This window comes from Saccostrea echinata, unplaced genomic scaffold (assembly GCF_033153115.1).
Source record: "Saccostrea echinata isolate AGI-Se365-2 ecotype Australia unplaced genomic scaffold, CSIRO_AGI_Sech_v1 ptg000025l, whole genome shotgun sequence".
In the NCBI taxonomy this organism is placed as follows: Eukaryota; Metazoa; Mollusca; class Bivalvia; order Ostreida; family Ostreidae; genus Saccostrea; species Saccostrea echinata.
The window spans coordinates 22,370,001-22,392,156 of NW_026889774.1; the positions used below are offsets into that span (position 1 = coordinate 22,370,001).

Below are 22,156 nucleotides of genomic sequence, written 5' to 3' on the forward strand. Positions count from 1 at the left end.
ACCATGATTGTTCATTCTGTTAAATTCAGCCTTAAATAGTTTCTCTGATTATTTATTTATCACTGACTCAGAAGAAAAATACAAAATGAGAAAATAAGCAGAAGAAATATGAAAAGAAGAGTAATTCATTATGAAATGGAATAAAATAATACAACAAAAGGTTTCGAATTTTATTATTTTTCTTGGCTAGTAGAAATTTTACTTTAGCTAGTAAAAATGTCAAATCCACTAGCCTCACTTGTTAGTGTCTCAGAAAAGTTTTTGTGAAGACTGGAGTAAAGGATTTTAATCAGTTTTTAAAGCAGAGGTTATCATTTTTCATTTATGGTGAGAAATATTTAGACTGTTTAAGGTTAAATCGAACCGAATCGAAAAAAACCGAACCGTATCATTCTGAACCGAAACCGAACCGAACCGATTGAACCCTGAATCGTCCCAGCCCTAATTTATATGGAAGCATCCTCAGGTAGTGTAGATTCAAGTTTGTTCAAATCATGACCCCCGGGGGTAGGGTGGGGCCACAATGGGGGATCAAAGTTTTACACAGAAATATATAGGAAAATATCTTTAAAAATCTTCTTCTTAAGAACAGCAAAGCCATGATTGTTCATATTTTTATGGCAGCATCCTCAGGTAGTGTAGATTCAAGTTTGTTCAAATCATGACCCCCAGGGGTAGGGTGGGGTCACAATGGGGGATCCAAGTTTTACATAGAAATATATAGGAAAATATCTTTAAAAATCTTCTTCTTAAGAACAGTGAAGCCAAGATTGGTCATATTTATATGGAAGCATCCTCAGGTAGTGTAGACTCAAGTTTGTTCAAATCATGACCCCCGGGGTAGGGTGGGGCCACAATGGGGGATCCAAGTTTTACATAGAAATATATAGGAAAATATCTTTAAAAATCTCCTTCTTAAGAACAGTAAAGCCATGATTGGTCATATTTATATGGAAGCATCCTCAGATAGTGAAGATTCAAGTTTGTTCAAATCATTATCCCGGAGATAGGTTGGGTCCACAATAGGTGATCAAAGTTTACAGAGGAATATATAAGTCTTTTTCTCAAGAACAGAAAAGCCAATGATTAGTCAAATTGATATGGAGGCATCTTTGGGTAGTGTAGAATGAAATTTGTTCAAATGAGGGCCCCCGGGGGTAGGGTGGGGCCACAATGGGGGATCAAATTTTTACAAATGAATATATGGGAAAAAAATCTGCTGCTCAAGAACAACAAAGCCATTTGTTATATTGATATGAAAGCATCATCAAGTAGTTTAAAATTCAACACCCCCCTCCTTGTAAACTTTTAAATTCTGTACTGATTTTTGCTTTTTTTTTCCTAGCCAATGTGCTCAGGTGAGCGATGTGGCCCATGGGCCTCTTGTTTTACATTGAATTTAAGAGTAGCAAATTTTTAACGAACAACCGACTTAACAAATTTTAGTCGATAGTCAATATGATTGAATGATAGTCGAGTACTCGAATATTCATTGACACCCCTATTGAAACCATCAAACAGAGTTCAAAGATACTGTCACATTTTCCGTGTATTATTTGTAAAAAGTACTCTATTAAATAGATGTTTACATGCAGTCAATTTTGAGGATGTAATTACAAAATATAATATAAATAGGGATTAATTAGGAGTTTTTTTTCATGATTTCACAAAGGAAATGCACATAACTTATACATGTAAAAAATTTATTAGGATGGCAATGGTCAACTGGGTAACCATCTAATCAGTCAGAAATATAGTAACCGGTTTAGTATGGGATGACGGGTAATGATTTTCATAACCGGTTAGTGGGTATTTTTTGTATAATATGTACTTTTTAAATAATATACCAGTATACATTTTTTTTTTTTTAAATTACCACTAAGATCATGTAGATAGCATGTGTAAAACTAGTCTCATTCAAGCAGATGCTCGACTGTCTCCATAAACTCCTGCTCGTTGGAGTTTACAGAGACAGACAAGCATCTGCTTGAACAAGATTAGTTGAAAACTGAAAAGTTGCTATTGACTTATTAAATTATTCACAATATACAGCCACTGTGAAAACAAATCCCCATTATTTTGTCATTACAGTAAAACATGCTTATAAGTGCCAGGGACAAATAATTTTGATTCATTATAAATGTATTCATTTTTCAGTTTAGTTTTCAGTATGTTTTAAAACCACAGGGAATGAAAATCACTTCACTATACGCTTCAATTCCTTATTTAAGTCTGTTCGCAGTAAGCGTGTTTTACTGTATAACCCAAATACCACTCTAAGTTTACATACCCAAATCATAAAAAATTCTATATTCTAATTTCAAGAACTAATTTTTTACTAAACAATGTTTTACATGGTAATTAATCTAGTTCATTATCTGTAATGGTAGCCTAGTTGTAGGGCATTCATTTTGTAATCAGGAGGCCTGGGCTTGATTCTCATTTGCTGTGTCAAACCTAAGACATAAACATACAGGTAATGAAGGTTCCTTCACCAAGCGCCAAGCATTAGAATGAAAGTCAAAGGTTTTTCAGATGAGACCTTAAAAACCTCACAGTAGATGTTGGGACAATAAAGAACCCTCACTGCTCAATGGGCCTTAGTGCCAAGTATTAAGGTCTATGTTTGAAGCCCTTCACCAGTATGTGGTAATGTCTCTATACTAGGGGTGCAACGATACACTAACCTCACGATACGATACGTATCACGGTATTCAGTTCACGATACGATACGTATCACGATACATAAAAAGGTTAAATAGTCTTTCAAGTTTGTCATCATATTTTTTAAAACTTGACAGGGTTATACAAAATGTTCATATTTTTTAATAATAATTAAAATAAAATTTTGTTAACTTGAATTCGATTGTTAAATAGATCTTTGAGTTGTGTCATTTTAAACCAATGATGAACATTTACAGGGAACTACGGGAACCTTTCCTAATAATCTTCCTTTTAAATTGGAATGAAAAAGGAAGACATTCATTCTTTTATTTACGTAGAAAACCAGTTGTCATATTTCTCGTGTTAATACGTTTTAGTCAACAAGACAGCGAATTTTCATCGAAATACACAGGTGATGGAATATCGTGTATTACCAAAGAATACGTTTAGATCTAAAGGGTTTATCATTTGTCTTAACATCTATAACTTATAATCACATTAAGTCCCTCTCCGTTATAAATCTGAGGTCTGTAAGATGCTGGAGATGAGTTTAACTGCCGTAAATGCATTATCGGCGACCTCACCGGCTCATGTTTTGCGCGGAAGCCATTTTGAAATAGTAAAGAAGGAAATAAAATGGACAAAACGGATAATTCTGGACCGATTGAACCGAACCGCGATATCAGTTTAGCGTATCGTGAATTGAACCGTGGAAAAATATACCGCGATATACCGTCAAACGGTTTATCGTTGCACCGTTACTCTATACAAGAGAAAAATTCTCAAGTAAGATGTAAAACAACATACAATCAATCAAAGTGTCAGTAAGAAGCTGATCCTTACGTCGCAGGTTCGAATCCCACAGCTGGATGTGGAGATAGGTTCCTCAGATGGAACCGTATGAACCGAGGTTCTGTGTCACAGAAGGTGCTGGCATGAAAAAGATCCCTCACTACCCAAAGGCCATAAGTGTCAAGTACAGGTCTATATTTGCAGGCCTCCACCAGCAAGTGGTGGCATAATAATATGACTAAAAAAAATTTGAAGGGGCAACAAACAAAACACAAATCAATCCTGCAGTCTTATCACAGAAATAATTCAAACTTTTATGTATAAATATATTTCCAAATTTCTTTTGCAATTTAACTGAGTGACATTTTTGAGATTTTCCAATAATAATACACATTTACTAACTGGGTTCGAGGGCAACATGTGTTTTGTCGGACCCAAGAACCAAACTGTTTGCCTGAGGCCATTAGGCCGAAGGGAAACAGTTTGGTTCAAGGGGTCAGCAAATTGCATTTTACCCCGAGAACACGGTCAATAAATGTTTTGTTATATCTTTTACTTTCTTTTTTTGTTTGACATACATGTATTTTGTAGTGGCTTCCGTGATGTAAATTTCCTTTACCAGCACTGAGGAAAAACTCTGTCAATTCCGTAACTTTCGAACACCAACGAATGCAAATGAGATTTAACTAATCCCGCGCATACTGTAATATGTAAGCAGTCCAATGATCTCATCGACAGGTTCAATATCTCACTTTGCGGTTCAACATAGATTTTTTATGATTGCTCATAAAACCTTGGAAATGTTAGACATTTTGAGTGTACACTGGTATAGATTTATATAAGAACAAATTTTTAAAGGTATAACAAATTATAATATTAATTAAGGCCCTAGTTATAACAGCTATTCATACTTGTTGAAGAATATATAACAATAATTATCATGTTTGTATATGTAGTATGTTAGATAGTGTATTGTTGAATTTTTGCATTTTTTTGTTTCAATAAAAAAAAATAAGTCTTGGTGAAATTACATGCTCTCGTGCATTTAAATATAAGGTAAAGCAATGGGGATTTGACAATGTCATGTCAGGGCTAACAGACAGAGACTGAACCATAAAATAGATAACATACATCAGTGTTTGTGCGTACATTTATACATTTGCTGGCATATACATGTAAACATCAGTGCTGTAAGCAGCTGTTAAATTTTAGATAAGAAAAATTCTAACCTTCATTTCCATGGTGCACGCCAATCATATATTAAAATGTCACCGTGAACTCTTTCATCACTCGCTACATTTATCACAGAAAATTCCGACACAAGACTGTTCATCGCTGTTAATGTGATCGTCAGAATTTCCTCGTAAACAATTTGCGCAAGAATATATATATCCCTTTAAAACTAATGCTCCCTGTACGCAACCAAGGATTTTATGTGCTTCGAAGATGTGGATTAAATCTGCATGTCTACATACGGCTCGTACGTTAAGAAAATGTACAACTGTCAACTTCACATATTTTCTTCTCATTTTCAGTTTTTCTGTCTGTAATTCCGACTTGCATGGCTACTTCCGGGGACATACTAAAGACTTGATATACTAAAGACCTGATATTCGACCTGATGATTTTTCAAAAAATAAAATAATCAGATTGAGTGTTAGACATGATTTATTTTTAAAAATTATTGATTATGAAGCATTATGCTATACTAAACTACACTTTTTTTTAAATATTTGCCAACAAAGCATCAGATCAAATCACGTTTTTCGTATATCGGGTCTTTAGTGTCGTCTTCCCACAATGCCGCTCGTGATTGTTTACATCCAGGTTACAAACAAGAGGCCCCGATTAAGACTCTTTCTATACGGATGCATTTGTAAATGTTGATTTACCTTTACTTGTGTAAATAACTTGCATTTATAAACGATTTGAATAACAGAAAACAGAGAAATCGAATCAAAACAATTTATTTAAAACACAACAACTATCTAAAACCGTACAAGCATGTGTTACGATGCCCTAAAAGGCGTGGCTGGTTTGTAGACAACTTGTTCCTGTACGATTCTCGAATAATTATTATATAAAATAGAATAAAATATAGCACGGAGCTTGTTTCTCTTTATACCACATGACAAGATTTGATATGTTAGAAATTATGTCATTCAAACTTTTTCATAATATTTTAATATTTTTAGCTATCCAAAAAATACTTTTATGACCTGCTGTCCCCTGAATATAGGGGCCAGCCCCTTTTTCTTGATGTTGTCTGAAAGCTCTCGTAATTACACACAACTTTTTATTCTATATGTCTTACCAAATTTTTATCAGTTTAAAAGTTATTAAACAAAAAGCAGCAAAATTTCATGGAAAAATAATTCTTAAAACTTGCCGTCACATAGCTTCCGAACTTAAAAAAAATAGCCTACAATTTTAATGTTCTGCGCATCTGCAATGTATAAGTTACAAGTTCTCCAGTTTTCATGCAAATATCATGTGTCGTTATTGAGAATTCTACTGGACAAGAGACCCTCCAAATATCGATTAAAGGGCAATAACTCATGAACGGGGGTATATATCAAAAATTTGAAAAATCCATTTTTAGACAATAATACATTGTATCTACCCTGAAAGTTTCATAGCAATCGGACAAAAGGTCTCCGAGAAATCGCCTGCTGAAAATCGGCGGGAAAAAAAAAAATAAAATAATAATAAGAAACAGTAGAATAACAGTAGGGTCTTCCGAAGGAAGCTCGGAAGACCCTAATAAGAAACAGAGTAAAAACAATATGTTCCCAAACTTCGTTTGGGGAACATAATAACTAGATACTTATTGCCTAGGCAATAACAGGTCTTCCGTTTTCTTGACTTCTTTGAAAAAAACCCACAATCATCTCAATAAGATTACTCTAAATAATAACAAAAGTTATCTCAAGGCTTCCAAAGATATGTAGATACAGATAAAAACAAACGGAATTACTTTTCTGTTTTCTTTATGTACTTCGTCATGAACGAAAGTGCTCCAAACGAATAAAATGTACAAAATTAATTTGCATGGTCATGGTCTATCTAACATCTGCATTAGCCAAACAATTCTGCAAAAAGAAAAAACTAAAAATTCACTTTTTTGCATCGCTTCCTGTCACGACCGGAAGTGACGACAACGCACGATTTTTACATGATGTAGATAAACTGGTAACTAACTATAAGTTTTGAAAGTTTTTGACTTCAGTCATGTAGTGTTTTTGAGCATTTAGGTGAACAAAATCTCAATTTGAGGACAGAAAAACACGCGACCGGAAGTGCATTTTCCTAAGATGGTTGACTTCACACTAGACAATTGCAGTCTCAATAACATATGTAAAAATCATTTCAAAAACTTTATCAATAAGTGATATTTTTGGGAATGTTAAAAATCCCAATAACATAGTTTCTCTCTTATAACCGGAAAGTGTGGTTTTTTGTTTCCAGTGAGACCAACACATATAGAAACTGTGAAAGAGATTCAATTATATGATGCAAGTTTTATTTCAAAAGAGAAAAGTTTAAATTTTCGATTTCTTTGATCACTTCCTGTAACGACCGGAAGAGACGGCTGACGCTATTAACCCAAAGAGTTTTGCCTACTCATTAAGTTCTATTACTCATATAAGTTTGGTGTCTTAATCTCTTACCGTTTCTGATATCTCACTTTGACAAGTTCTTATTTTGCGGACAGTAACGCATGCGACCGGAAGTGAATTTTACCAATATATTTGACGTTACTCTAGACATTTGTAGTCTAAATAACATATCTAAAAATCAATATCAAATACTTCATCTATAAGCGATATTTATGGGAAAGTAAAATACTCAAATTATGTAGTTTTTCTCTTATAACCGGAAGTTGACGTTTTTGTTTCCGCTGGGACTAACATATTTCGAAACTGTAAAACAGATGCAATAATGCGATGCAAGATTTAATTAAAATAAGAAAAGTTGAAATTTTCGATTCCTTTGATCTCCTCCTGTGACGACCGGAAGTGACGGCTGACGGATTTAAACATATTCTGCAAACGTACTTGTCATGATCTATAATCCCTGAAAGTTTGAGGTCTTAATCTTTTACCGTTTCTGAGATATCGTCCGGACATGATCTCTTTTGAAAAAACGGAAATTGGACATATCTGACGACCGGAAATAAATTTTGCAAAATCCTTAAAAATGTTTTTAGTTTATTTTATTGTTCATAATTCCTGAAAGTTTCAAGAAAATCCATCGAGCCATCTCTGAGAAATCGCTTGGACAAAAAACGGGAAAAAAATAATAATAATAATAAACAGTAGAATCACTATAAGGTCTTCCGTCTGAAACGGAAGACCTTAATAATAACTAGAAACTCATTGCGAGCAATGAGAGGTTTTCCGTCCGATTCTGAAAATAAAAACGAAAATTCAAGCTGAAAAAAGAGATAAAAGAAATTCAGACACTCTGGAGATTTAACTCTGGTCGTCAGCGTGAAAATCAAACGTGCTAACCATTAACCATTCACCTTTTTTACACCACTTCTGGTCACGACCGGAAGTACCGGAAATAACGGCTATACAAGATTTTCTCACAATTCAAACCGATGACTGTGAGATCAAATTCTAATTTTGAGGACAGGTAAACACGAGACAGGAAGTGAATTTTTATAAAAAATCTCAGACTTTTCTCTAGACATTTGCAGTATATACAACATACATGAAGTCATTTCAAGTACTTTATCGATGAGCAATATTTATGAGAAAGTTAAATATCAAAATAAAGTAGTTTATCTCCTAAAACCGGAAGTTGACGTTTTTGTTTCCGGTGGAACATATTTCCAAACAGCAAAAGAGATGCAATAAAGTGATGCAAGTTTTAATCTAAAAAAGAAAAGTTATTTTTTTTTAGATTTCTTTGACCACATACTGTGACAAGCGGAAGTGACGACTGACGCGTTTAACCCAAATGGTTTTGCCTACTCCTCAAGGTCTATTACTCATAAAAGTTTGGTGTTTTAATCTTACCTGGTTTCGAGATCTCGCTCAGACTTCACATTTTGAGGACAAGAAAACATGCGACCGGAAGTGAATTTTTGAAAGATATTTAAGATTACTCTAGACATTCGCAGTCTGAATAACATATTTGAATTCATTTCAAATACTTTATCTAGAAAAAAAAATATTGCTGGGAAAGTAAAATACTCAAATTATGCAGTTTTTCGCTTATTCCCGGAAGTTGTCGTTTTTATTTCCGGTGGGACCAACATCTTTGGAATCTGCGAAAAAGATGCAATAAAGTGTTGCAATATTTAATCTAAAAAAGAAAAGTTGAAATTTTCGATTTCTTTGATCACTTCCCGTGACGACAGGAAGTGACGGCTGACGCTCTTAACCCAAATGGTTTTGCCTTCATCTTAAGGTTTGTTGCTCATTTAAGTTTGGTGTCTTAATCCCTTACCGTTTCCGAGATCTTGCTCCGACAATTTCTCATTTTGAGGACAAAAAAAAAAAAAACAACACGCAACCGGAAGTGAATTTTACAAAAATATTAGACGTTACTCTAGACATTTGCAGTCTGAATAACATATTTAAAATTCATTTGAAATACTTTATCTACAAAAGATATTATTTTGGAAAGAAAAATACGCAAATTATGTAGTTTTTCTCTTATAACCGGAAGTTGACGTTTTTGTTTCCGGTGGGACCAACATATTTCGAAACTACACAAAAGATACAATAATGTGATATAGGAATTAATTCAAAAAATGAAAGTTGAAATTTTACGATTTTTTAGATCACTTCCGTACACGACCGGAAGTGCCGACGACGAACGGAAAGGCGATTCCACAAATTTAGAAGTCACGTTCTATGCTCTCCAATAAGTCTCCAGTTCATATCTTTAACCATTCTTGAGAACATTCGCGGACAACATTCCATTTAAAAATCAGGAAATTGCCCGTAACTTGGAACCAGAATGGAATTTTCCAAATTTTCCTTGTGATGAACAAACTTCATACAATGACTAATTTTTCCTGAAAGTTTCACGTAAAACCACTCAATACTTTTCGAGAAAACGCCTGCACAAAATTTGGTCAAAAAAAAAAAATAATAATAATAAGAAGAAGAAGAAGAAACAGTAGAATCACTATAAGGTCTTCCGTGAAAACGGAAGACCTTAATAATAATAAGAAACAGAGTAAAAACAATATGTTCCCAAACTCCGTTTGGGGAACATAATAATAACTAGAAACTCATTGCGAGCAATGAGAGGTCTTCCGTCCGATTTTGAAAATAAAAACGTAAATTCAAGCTGAAAAGGTGATAAAAGAAATTCACACACTCTGGAGATTTAACCCTGGTTGTCAGCGTGAAAATCCAACGTGCTAACCATTAACTTTTTTGCATCACTTCCTGTCACGACCGGAAGTAACGGCGATATAAGATTTCCTCGCCATTCAAATAAACTGATGACTGACTATCAGTTCTGAAAGTTTTAGACTTCAGTCGTTTACTGTTGCCGAGCAATATTGTGAGAACAAATTATAATTCTGAGGACAGGTAAACACGCGACTGGAAGTGAATTTTATGAAAAAATCTCTGACGTTTCTCTATACATTTGCAGTATCTACAAAATGCATAAAAACATTTCAAGTACTTTATCGATAAGCAATATTTATGAGAAAGTTAATGATCGAAATAACGTAGTTTATCACCTAAAACCGGAAGTTGACGTTTTTGTTTCCGGTGGAATCTAACATATTTCAAAACAGCGAAAGAGATGCAATTAAGTGATGCAAACTTTAATTTAAAAAAGAAAAGTTAAATTTTTTGATTTCTTTGATCACTTCCTGTGACGACCGGAAGTGACGGCTGACGCTCTGAACCCAAGTGGTTTTGGCTACATCTTAAGGTCTGTTGCTCATATAAGTCTGGTGTCTTAATCTCTTGCCGTTTTCGAGATCTTGCTCAGACAACTTCTCATTTTTAGGACAGAAAAACACGCGACCGGAAGTGAATTTTTGAAATATATTTGAGGTTAGTCTAGACATTTGCTGTCTGAATAACATATATTAAAATCATTCCAAATACTTTATCTACAAAAGATATTAATGGGAAAGAAAATTACTCAAATTATGTAGTTTTTCTCTTATAACCGGAAGTTGACGTTTCTGTTTCCGGTGGGACCAACATATTTCAAAACTACAAAAGAGATGCAATAATGTGATGTAAGAATTGATTTAAAAAAGGGAAGTTGAAATTTAACGATTTCTTTGATCACTTCCGTAAGCGACCGGAAGTGCCGACGACGAACGAAAAGGTGCCCTATCCAATCTAGAAATCATGTTCTATCATCTCTAACAAGTCTCCAGTTAATATCTTAAGCCATTCTTGAGAACACTCGCGGACAAAATTTCATTTTAAAATCAGAAAATTGTCCATAACTTGGCACTGGAACCGAATTTACCAAAAAACGGAATTTTATATAAAATTCATATAAAGACCTTTTATCCCTGAAAATTTCAAGGAAATTCATTGAATAGTTTTCGAGAAATCGCGTGCACAAAATTTTGTCTAAAAAAAAAAGAATAATAATAATAACTAGATGGTTCTCGTTGCGAGCAACGAGTAGGTCTTCCGTCTGATTTTGGATAAGATTAGTCAAGATCTTGACTGAGATATTCGTCTGTAAAATGTGAAAGGATGCATATTGTTTAAAACATTATTCTGAGCTTCTTTTGTTCATTATTGCTTATCAAAATATTTCCCCTTGTTCGAGGTGTCAAAGATTTAGCATTCTGGCCCCTTATGGCCCTTATTACGTAACGTATGATCCAAATTTTATAATATATAGTGCAGAATGTTAAGATGAACATTTTTGCTTCAATAACTTATAACAAAATATTCATCATTAAAGAGTTATAGATGAAAGACTTTTGGCCCTTTTGAGCCCCTAATTTGAGGGGTCAGCCCCTTTTTCTTGATATCAAATGAAAGGTCTTGTGATTTTGAAGACTTTTTGTTCAACAACTATTCAGAAATTTCCTTTCGTTTAAGAGATATATAGAATAACAATATTTAGGGGCCAGCCCTCCAACTCCTTAATGAGGATGTCTTGTAAAAATTAAAAGGGTGTATATTGTTTAGAGCATTATTCTGAACATCTGTTGTTCAATATTGCTTATCAAAATATTTCCCCTTTTCGAGATATAACGTGTCAAAGATTTAGCATTCTGGCCCCTTATGGCCCCTTATTACGTAACATATAATCTTAATTTTATAATATATAGTTGCAGAATGTTGAGATAAACATTTTTGCTTCAATAACTTATAACAAAATATTCATCATTAAAGAGTTATAGATGAAAGACTTTTGAGCCCCTAATTTGAGGGGTCAGCCCCTTTTTCTTGATATCAAATGAAAGGTCTTGTGATTTTTAAGACTTTTTGTTCAACAATTATTCAGAAATTTCCTTTCGTTTAAGAGATATATAGAATAACAATATTTAGGGGCCAGCCCTCCAAGTCCTTAATGGGGATGTCTTGCAAAAATTATAAGGGTGTATATTGTTTAGAGCATTATTCTGAACATCTGTTGTTCAATATTGCTTATCAAAATATTTCCCCTTTTCGAGATATAATGTGTCAAAGATTTAGCATTCTGGCCCCTTATGGCCACTTATTACGTAACATATGATCCAAATTTTATAATATATAGTTGCAGAATGTTAAGATGAACATTTTTGCTTCAATAACTTATAACAAAATATTCATCATTAAAGAGTTATAGATGAAAGACTTTTGGCCCTTTTGAGCCCCTAATTTGAGGGGTCAGCCCCTTTTTCTTGATATCAAATGAAAGGTCTTGTGATTTTGAAGACTTTTTATTCAACAACTATTCAGAAATTTCCTTTCGTTTAAGAGATATATAGAATAACAATATTTAGGGGCCAGCCCTCCAACTCCCTAATGGGGATGTCTTGCAAAAATTAAAAGGGAGTATATTGTTTAGAACATTATTCTGAACATCTTTTGTTCAATATTGCTTATCAAAATATTTCCCCTTTTCGAGATATAATGTGTCAAAGATTTAGCATTCTGGCCCCTTATGGCCCCTTATTACGTAACATATGATCTAAATTTTATAATATATAGTTGCAGAATGTTAAGATAAACATTTTTGCTTCAATAACTTATAACAAAATATTCATCATTAAAGAGTTATAGATGAAAGACTTTTGGCTCTTCTGAGCCCCTAATTTGAGGGGTCAGCCCCTTTTTCTTGATATCAAATGAAAGGTCTTGTGATTTTGAAGACTTTTTGTTCAATATGTTTTAACAAAATACTTCTATCTGAAATGTTATTATAAGAAATGTCTCTAAAATTCACTCATAAATCACGTCCTAAATTTCGACCCCTACCGAGCTTCCATATTTCGCACTTCCGGAAAATTTGAAAACCAAGGTGCACATCTAGAATATGTCCTCTATCACCACTGAAAGTGTCAACACTCTAGCATTTGTCGTTCTTGAGTTTTTGTGCAGACACGAGGTCTATGTAAAAATCGATCAAAGGGCGATAACTTCTGACCGGAAGTGATTTTTCAAAAACTGCAAAAAAGCGTTATAAACTTCAGATAGCAACGCATTAACCCTGAAAATTTGAAGCAAATCGATCGAGAAATCTCCGAGAAATCCTCTGCACAAAATCGGTAAGGAAAAAAAAAAGAATAATAATAATAACTAGACGAGCTTGTTGCAAAGCAACAAATAAGTCTTCCGTCTAAATTTGAAGGAGATGAGATTGAGATCGAGAGACTTCTACGGTCATATGTGCAAAAATGAGCCATTTACCATTACTCTCGGTGTGACCGGAAGTGACGTCATTTTGACGACTTTAAATGGTCTCCTTAGCTGCTACTTATCATTTTGAACAACTTTGCTTCTATGATGCTATACAAATTCTCAATACTTTTTGAGATATCAGGAAAACACTTTTGGCCCCTCTAGCTCCCTAATGATAGGGGCCAGGCCCTTATTGTTGGTATCCTTTGAAAGATCGTAACATTCTACACAACTTTTGTTCTATATGATTTAACAAAATATTTACAGGTAAAAAGATATTATAGAAAAAGTGTTAGAAAATTTTAAATTCCCGATAGGACTTTTTTCGGGCCATAGCGAGCGCCGACGCGCGGCACTTCCGAAAAAAATGAAACGCCTTCCGCATATCTACAGAGATACGTCTACCATACCTGAAAGTTTCATGTTTCTAACTAAAGCCGTATATGAGAACATCTGCGGACAACCCGACCCTTCGAAAACCATTAAATCGGCAATATCTCGGGACCGGAAGTGACGTCATCAAAACAGAAAAAAAGCATAAGGTTCAACTGATGTTACATATGTCCTGAAAGTTTCATGGAAATCCATTGAGTCGTTTTCGAGAAATTGCATGCACAAAATCGGTAAGAAAAAAAAACAATAATAATAACTAGAAACTCATTGCGAGCAATGAGAGGTCTTCCGTCCGATTCTGAAAATAAAAACGAAAATTCAAGCTGAAAAAGAGATAAAAGAAATTCAGACACTCTGGAAATTTAACCCTGGTCGTCAGCGTGAAAATCCAACTTGCTAACGTTAACCATTCATTTTTTACATCATTTCCGGTCACGACTGGAAGTAACGGCGATACAAGATTTTCTCACGATTCATATACCTGATGACTGACCATCAGTCTTGAAAGTTTTAGACTTCAGTCGTTTACTGTTGCCGAGCAATATTGTGAGATCAAATTCTAATTTTGAGGACAGGTAAACACGAGACCGGAAGTGAATTTTATAAAAATCTTTGACTTTTCTCTAGACATTTGCAGTATATACAACATACATAAAGTCATTTCAAGTACTTTATCGATGAGGAATATTTATGAGAAAGTTAAATATCAAAGTAAAGTAGTTTATCTCCTAAATCCGGAAGTTGACGTTTTTGTTTCCGGTGGAATCTAACATATTTCCAAACAGCAAAAGAGATGCAATAAAGTGATGCAAGCATTAATTTAAAAAAGAAAAGTTAATTTTTTTTAGATTTCTTTGAACACTTACTGTGACAAGCGGAAGTGACGACTGACGCGTTTCACCCAAATGGTTTTGCCTACTCCTCAAGGTCTATTACTCATAAAAGTTTGGTGTTTTAATCTTTTACCTGGTTTTGAGATCTCGCTCAGACAACTTCACATTTTGAGGACAGGAAAACATGCGACCGGAAGTGAATTTTTGAAAGATATTTACGATTACTCTAGACATTTGCACTCTGAATAACATATTTAAAATTCATTTCAAATACTTTTTCTAGAAAAAATATTGATGGAAAAGTAAAATACTCAAATTATGTAGTTTTTCTCTTATAACCGGAAGTTGTCACTTTTGTTTCCGGTGAGACCAGCATCTTTCGAATCTGCGAAAAAGATGCAATAAAGTGATGCAATTTTTAATTAAAAAAAGAAAAGTTGAAATTTTCGATTTCTTTGATCACTTCCTGTGACGACCGGAAGTGACGGCTGACGCTCTGAACCCAAATGGTTTCGCCTACATCTTAAGGTCTGTTGCTCATATAAGTTTGGTGTCTTAATCTCTCACCGTTTCCGAGATCTTGCTCAGAGAACTTCTCATTTTGAGGACAGGAAAACACGCGACCGGAAGTGAATTTTACAAAGATATTTGATGTTACTCTAGATATCTGCAGTTTAAATAACATATTTAAAATTCATTTCAAATACTTTATCTACAAAGGATATTAATGGGAAAAAAATACTAAAATTATGTAGTTTTTCTCTTATAACCGGAAGTTAACGTTTTTGTTTCCGGTGGGACCAACATATTTCGAAACTACAAAAGAGATGCAATAATGTGATGTAAGTATTGATTTAAAAAAAGAAAGTTGAAATTTTATGATTTCTTTGATCACTTCCGTAAACGACCGGAAGTGCCGACGACGAACGAAAATGCGATTCAACAAATTTAAAAGTCACGATCTATGCTCTCCAATAAGTCTCCAGTTCATATCTTTAGTCATTCTTGAGAACACTCGAGGACAAAATTTCATTTTAAAATCAGGAAATTGCCCGTAACTTGGAACCAAAATGGAATTTTCCAAATTTTCCTTGTGATGAAACAAGTTCATACAATGACTAATTTTTCCTGAAAGTTTCACGAAAAACCACTGAATAGTTTTCGAGAAAACCCTGCACAAAATTTGGTCAAAAAAAAAATAATAATAAGAAGAAGAAGAAACAGTAGAATCACTATAAGGTCTTCCGTGAAAACGGAAGACCTTAATAAAAGTGAAAAAGAAACCTAAGAATAACAAGAAGGTCTTCCGCTGAAGACGAAAGACCTTAATAAGAAAAGTGAAAAATCAACAATAGAATAATAGAAGGGTCTTCCGCAGAAGACGGAAGACCCTAATAATAATAAGAAACAATAGAATCACTATAAGGTCTTCCGTGGAGACGGAAGACCTTAATAATAAGAAACAGAGTAAAAACAATATGTTCCCAAACTTCGTTTGGGGAACATAATTACTTGATGTGTTAGAGACTTCTGAGTCATCCCGTTTGTGTATTGGCCATAAACGTCTATAATCAGTAACATATCGAAATAGGTGATAACACCAATTGAATAGGTGGTAAATACTAAAACGGCCAATCATATTCACATATTATTGCTAGTAATAGCATACATTTTAGTCTTGATCCTACTTATCACTTATTGTTTAATTATATCTATGTGATATTCGTGATATCACCTATTTAGCTTTTGAATCGGTGACATCCCCTATTTGAAAAGATGATATCACCTATCTATTCATATTAAATATGTGTTTAAAAAAAAAAAAAAAAAAAAAAAAAAAAAAAAAAAAAAAAAAAAACTGCTCCAAGACTATAGTGCATACCTTTACTCTATACAGGAAGCAAAAAGTTTTGTCTTTTTTCACAAAGATAATTATAACAGAGAGTATCAATATATATAACAAAACTGACTGCAAATGAAATTTATATAATTTTACAGGGATTGAAAACAAATGGTGTTTTAAATTTTTTAAACTATAACACAGGGGAAAGGGCAGCTCAAATTCGCTTAAAGGCAATAGAAATCTAGTTTTTCATATGCAAACCAGGTTGTTTTATGGTCTTTTTTGTGTAAGAAATGCAAATACATGTACGTGATGTCACCAATTCAAATTGGTGTTATCACCAATTAAAAATGAAAAGATGATATTACCAATCCGAATAGGTGAAATCATCTATTCGAGTAGGTAAATAAATATTGCCTATTTAATTTGAATGAGTGATATCACCTCTTCAAACAGGTGATATCACCTATTCAAATCGGTGATATCACTAAATGGCAATAAATACCAATCCGGCGCCTCATACAATAGACATACACAATGATCCATACATAATGATCATGTAACGGCACTTGTGTACCTGTGCACGTTCGTTCACTTGTTCTTGGTGAGAAAAAAAGTTGTCCAATCGTTTCCACGGCAATGGAAACAGTTCTAAAAATCTTAAATTTAAATGCATTTGTGAAGTTTCCACAAAGATTTTAGAAGGAAACCGTGAGAATATTCTTTGAAATCATATTTCCCATGACAACGGTAGTTAGTTTTCAAAATCAAAATATTTAATGAACAACTAGAGTTGCTCATCGTCATTTCTGAAACGTTTCATTAAGTTTATCCAAGTCCGAGAAAATGTTCGGACAAAATAAGTCCAGCGATAAAAATACATCGTCCTGACTTACGTTCTGGACGACATAATAACAGGTTTAATCAATAGCCACTGTGACGTATTTATAGTGCAATTTTAATTTCGAGCTGAGAACACAATAAGTCTAATAAGAAGAAACACGTGTAATGTACAGTTAAACATTTTTTAATTGCGTGTTGTTCATATATAAATCAGAAAAAACGCAAGAGAATTACCCGTTGAGACCCAAACCTTGGCATCAATCAATCTTTTGAACTTTGTATCACTCTGTTGGGATGGGGGTCATTTTTCAACAGGGGTCAATATCTTATAGGTTGCACATGTAGAAAACTGACCGCTAGGGTTCTTTTTCTACAAAAAATGACATTTTCTACGGCTGGGGGGGGGGGGGCATTTTTCGATGACTCTCTGGTCATTATTCTATGGGGGTCATTTTCGTCTTTACACCGTAATTCGTCGTTTTGAAAAGGGTTTTACAATTTGCACTCGGTTCCGGGCACGTAAAATCAAAGTTTGAAAAGGTGTTAAAAATCATATATTAGGAATTATTTGCAAGATGTAAGTTTTTTTTTTACTATAAGTAATCAATGTTCCGAGACGTCCGGTGTACGAAGTGCATAGGTTCAACGTCATTTTCAAAGAACAAGCCATGTGGAAACAAGCGAGTAGAGCACACGCCATTACGGAGCCTGTATACCTTCACTCTTTTTACGTACCAATAAGGTATACATGTATACATATTCATAAACCAAGACCCAAGTAACTGTAACATTATGTGTAAATCCATCAACGTTTCTTTAAAATATATATATATATATATATATATATATATATATATATATATATATATATATATATATATATATATATATATATATATATATATATAAAAGTAATACCCCATTCGTGTCCATGTGAAATATTTTACAAGTAATTGACCATTCAACCAGATAACGAACCAGAAAATGGAAAAGTTGAAGATAGCAGACAAGGATCATCTCGTAAATTCTATAAACAATCCTAATCGTGAACATAGAAAAATTTGACACAGGGACCCTGAGCTAACACAGAGCTCGTTACTACGCCGTAAAACAGGAAAAGCAAGGTCTTAGTTATGTTAAAATGAAATATATGAAGATAACGAACAGTATTCAGGCTCAAAAGTCCATAAAAATCATGCTTGCAAAATTTCCCTTGATTTACTATTGTGTTTCAATTTAGACATTAAATTTTATTGATGATAAATTATCAATTAAATATTAGATTTTGTTTTTAAATATAAAATCGACTCTCTTTCCTGACGATTATATGTTAGAGTAGATATCGTATTGAAATTTTCTAATCTAATTTTGTTCTAAATTATTTTTCTAAATTTAAAAACAATTGAAGCTGGCCCGTCAGACGCAATTTCAGTTTGGCGGGCACCACCTAACAGAAATTCTTGAAATACCAAAAGAAAGATAATACGACGTCAATTTACGGGGGCAAACGTATAGTAACTTTGTTTTCCATTTACAGTTTTTACTGGTCCAATTACTTAGTGTTCAGTGGGCACAACATACTGGTAAAATAATTGGAGCACGCCTCGCATGCCCCCTACCCCACTCCCCGGTTTCTACTAGCCTGTACAGTACAGGCACAGGATTCAAGGGTTCAATTTTTATATGAATGACTTATATTAAGCTATGGACCACTGCCACTGATTCAATTAGTGAACCCGTTGTTTCTTTTCATTTAGACGAATGTTTACTCGTTTTGTCATTGTGGCAGACATTGCACGATTCGAAGACCGAATTTCACTACAGGGAAATTAAGAATTCTACTTTACAATATATCCAAGCAAGCAAAGAATATGGACTTTAGGATTGGTTGTACTAGAACTAATTTTAAGATTTCTAAAATTCCTGAAAAGAAATTTTTTGAAAACACATTATTCAAACCAAATAAAGTAACTTCATATAAAGAGAAACAGCACCCCTGCATGATTTTTAAATTTTGAATAGTATAATGGTCTATTTCATATTTTATGTTAAGCTAAAAACGAGATTTTTTTCTGTTATATAAGAAAAAAACATACCTTCTGAGACCGCAACACTAAGAAGAGATACGAATATCAAAACGAAAATCATGGTGAAGTATTCTTAGTCAGACTCCCGTAAAATAAATAGCTATTATAACAAAGTTATTTTACTAATGATAAAAAGAATTCGAAAAAAGAGTTCGAAATCAATAGACGTAACAGGTTTTGTAAAAGCTTGCCAGATTTGATATTAATTTCAACCCTCGTTTTATAAATGAGGCCCATGGGCAACATCGCCAATATTATGGCTTTGCTGTTCTCCATCAGCAGATTTTCCCCCTGTATATTTTTATGTAAAACTTCGATTATATGTTGTGGCCCCACCCTACCTTAGGAGTCATAAATTGAACAATTTTGAGTCTATACTACTGGAGGATGCTTCCATATAAATATTAATGATCTTGGTTTTTCCCATATATTAATATGTAAAAGTTTGAAGGCCAATTCTGGCCCCGTCCTACCCCCGGGGGTCATGATTTGAACAAAATTTGAGTCCAAAAATACCTGAGAATGCTTCCAAATAAGAATGAATTATCATGACTTTGCTGTTCTTGAGAAGAATTTTAAAAACTGTTTCTATGTATTCTATTTAAAATTTTGATCGCCAAATGTGCCCCACCCTAGCCCCGGGGGTCATGATTTGAACAAACTTGAATCTATACTTGATAATGCTTCCATACATGTCTTTGCTATTTTTAAAGATTTCCCAATATATTCATATGTTAAACTTCAATCGCCTTTGTAACCGCGCCCTAGCCTCGGGGGTCATGATTTGAACGAACTTAAATCTAAAGTATGCAAAAAAGTTTTTACATAAGTTCATCTTTTCGGGCCCAGTGGCTATTGAGAAGATTTTAAAAGATACCATTAAATTTTCCCAAATTCTTAATGATATCCCCTTGAAAGAGGTCGCTGTCCTTCATATGAACAACTTAAATCCCAATCATACAAGGTTGTTTTGTGGCAAGTTGGTTTAAATTACCCCCATGGTTCTTGAGAAGAAGTCGAAAAATGTATTAAAAAAAAAAGAAAGGTTTCCAGAAAACAGATGACACACGACAGACTGATGCTGTCTGTCCCGAAGACAGCAGTATAACCTTTATTGTAGTAATAAATGGTAAAAAGCTGAAAAAGTACAAAATAAAATTACAAGAAAATGTTCTGAAGTTACATAATACATCAAATACAGAATAAATTACTTATGACATTAACTGTGTTCCATACTTTTTCAGATCAATCAGGGATTGATTGCAATCAAACTTTGAAAGATTTCTTAATCAAATTATATAATTAACAGTCAATAAATTCCTTACTGAAGTTGTCAAAATATTTTAAACAAAGTTTCATATAAATGCACTCATGATTAAAAGTTGGTAAAGTTTGGTTCAGCAACCAACATGCATTGCAGTGATGCTACATCTCAGTCTCCAAAAAATATGCAGAAATGATTCAAAGCATTAACAAGAAAATACTATACTCATCATGTCTCACCTAAACATAGATGCATAAGACAAACAAATTATTACTTACACTGTAGTAGGCCACAATTGCCTCGAGAAAACCGTAAACACAACACAATGGCTGCAGCGCATTCTTGACAATTTCACAAAGAACAATAACTCTATATAAAAACATACAGATGCCAAACCCCTTTGTTCAGAAAAGCTCACTCGAACCTTCGGCTTAGGTGAGCTAAAAATGATACCTTTACTATCAAAATTTAAAAAAAAAACCTTGCTTCAATTTGAACAGCTATTGTACCTTTAATTAGTAAAGATTGTATTTGTAAAACACTTGCAAAATAAAAAAGGTACATGCTGTGCATGCTAACATTAAATAAGTAATTATACAACACCGGTTCTTCCAAGGTACCCATCTTATTTCTGAAATAAAGTGAACCTCTCGAGGAGGTCACTGGTGGAAGATCAGCTACTACCCTATGTCAGATAGAAACCGCTCATCCCAAACTAATGAAGCGTGTTCGATCATGGGTTTTACAAACGTCGTATACAAAATACAAGCATTTAGAATTTTCTACCCATTGAAAATTTTAAGGATCTTTAAAATCCAAAATTTGATATAAGTGCTTTTTACAAAATACATGTAAAAAAGTATACACAGACCAGCTAAAGTTTTCTAAAAGCAACAGTGGGGATACACTGGTGTACATGTATATACATTCAAGTGTGTGTGATGCCTTTGAAAGACAAAACAGACATTTCTATTTAAATAATACCTGCGATACATGCATTAAATTCTCAAACAAGCTCGTTAATTAGTTAATATTTTAAAAATATAGATAACAATTGGAAAGAGTAACTAGAACTGATCTTGTTGCGAGTGGATTTTCGGCCGATTTCTGATTAGAATTAGATATGCTTTTGACTGAGATATTCTTTCAAAAAATGATATAAAAATGTTCCATACTTTGATTTAATTTTGATGTTTTATACCATTATTAGTTCCAAATAGCTATCAAAACTTTTTTTCTTTTTTCAATAAAATAATGATCAAAGATTTAGCAATCTGGCCCCGTAAGGCCCCTTGATATTGTAATAAGAGATCAAAATCTACAGTTATTAATCTTTGAGATAAACATTTTTAGCTTCTGTAATAAATAACAACATATTCTTATTACAATTGTGTTTTGTATAAAAAAAAAATCCGACCCCCTTTTCCCCCGTTGGGGATGGAAATCATAGAGAAGTGGGAGGAATACCCCTCCTCCTCCTCACCCCTCCTCCTCCTCTCCCATTTGAAATGGAAATCATGAAAAAAATTGGGATAGCTTGAACAAATGGGAAAAGGGTTGTTTGCTCTCTCTCTCTCTCTCTCTCTCTCTCT

The 22,156-nt window shown here is 33.7% G+C and overlaps 1 long non-coding RNA gene across 1 annotated transcript in view; it reads right to left on the minus strand.

Moving 5' to 3' along the window:
* LOC133192716 (uncharacterized) overlaps nt 1–20,896 on the minus strand; it is a 36,061-nt gene extending 15,165 nt beyond the window's left edge. The window contains exon 1 of the long non-coding RNA XR_009721858.1: nt 20,843–20,896. This is a non-coding gene — a long non-coding RNA (uncharacterized LOC133192716). The remainder of the gene's footprint in view (nt 1–20,842) is intronic.
* Between the last annotated feature and the right edge of the window lie 1,260 nt (nt 20,897–22,156).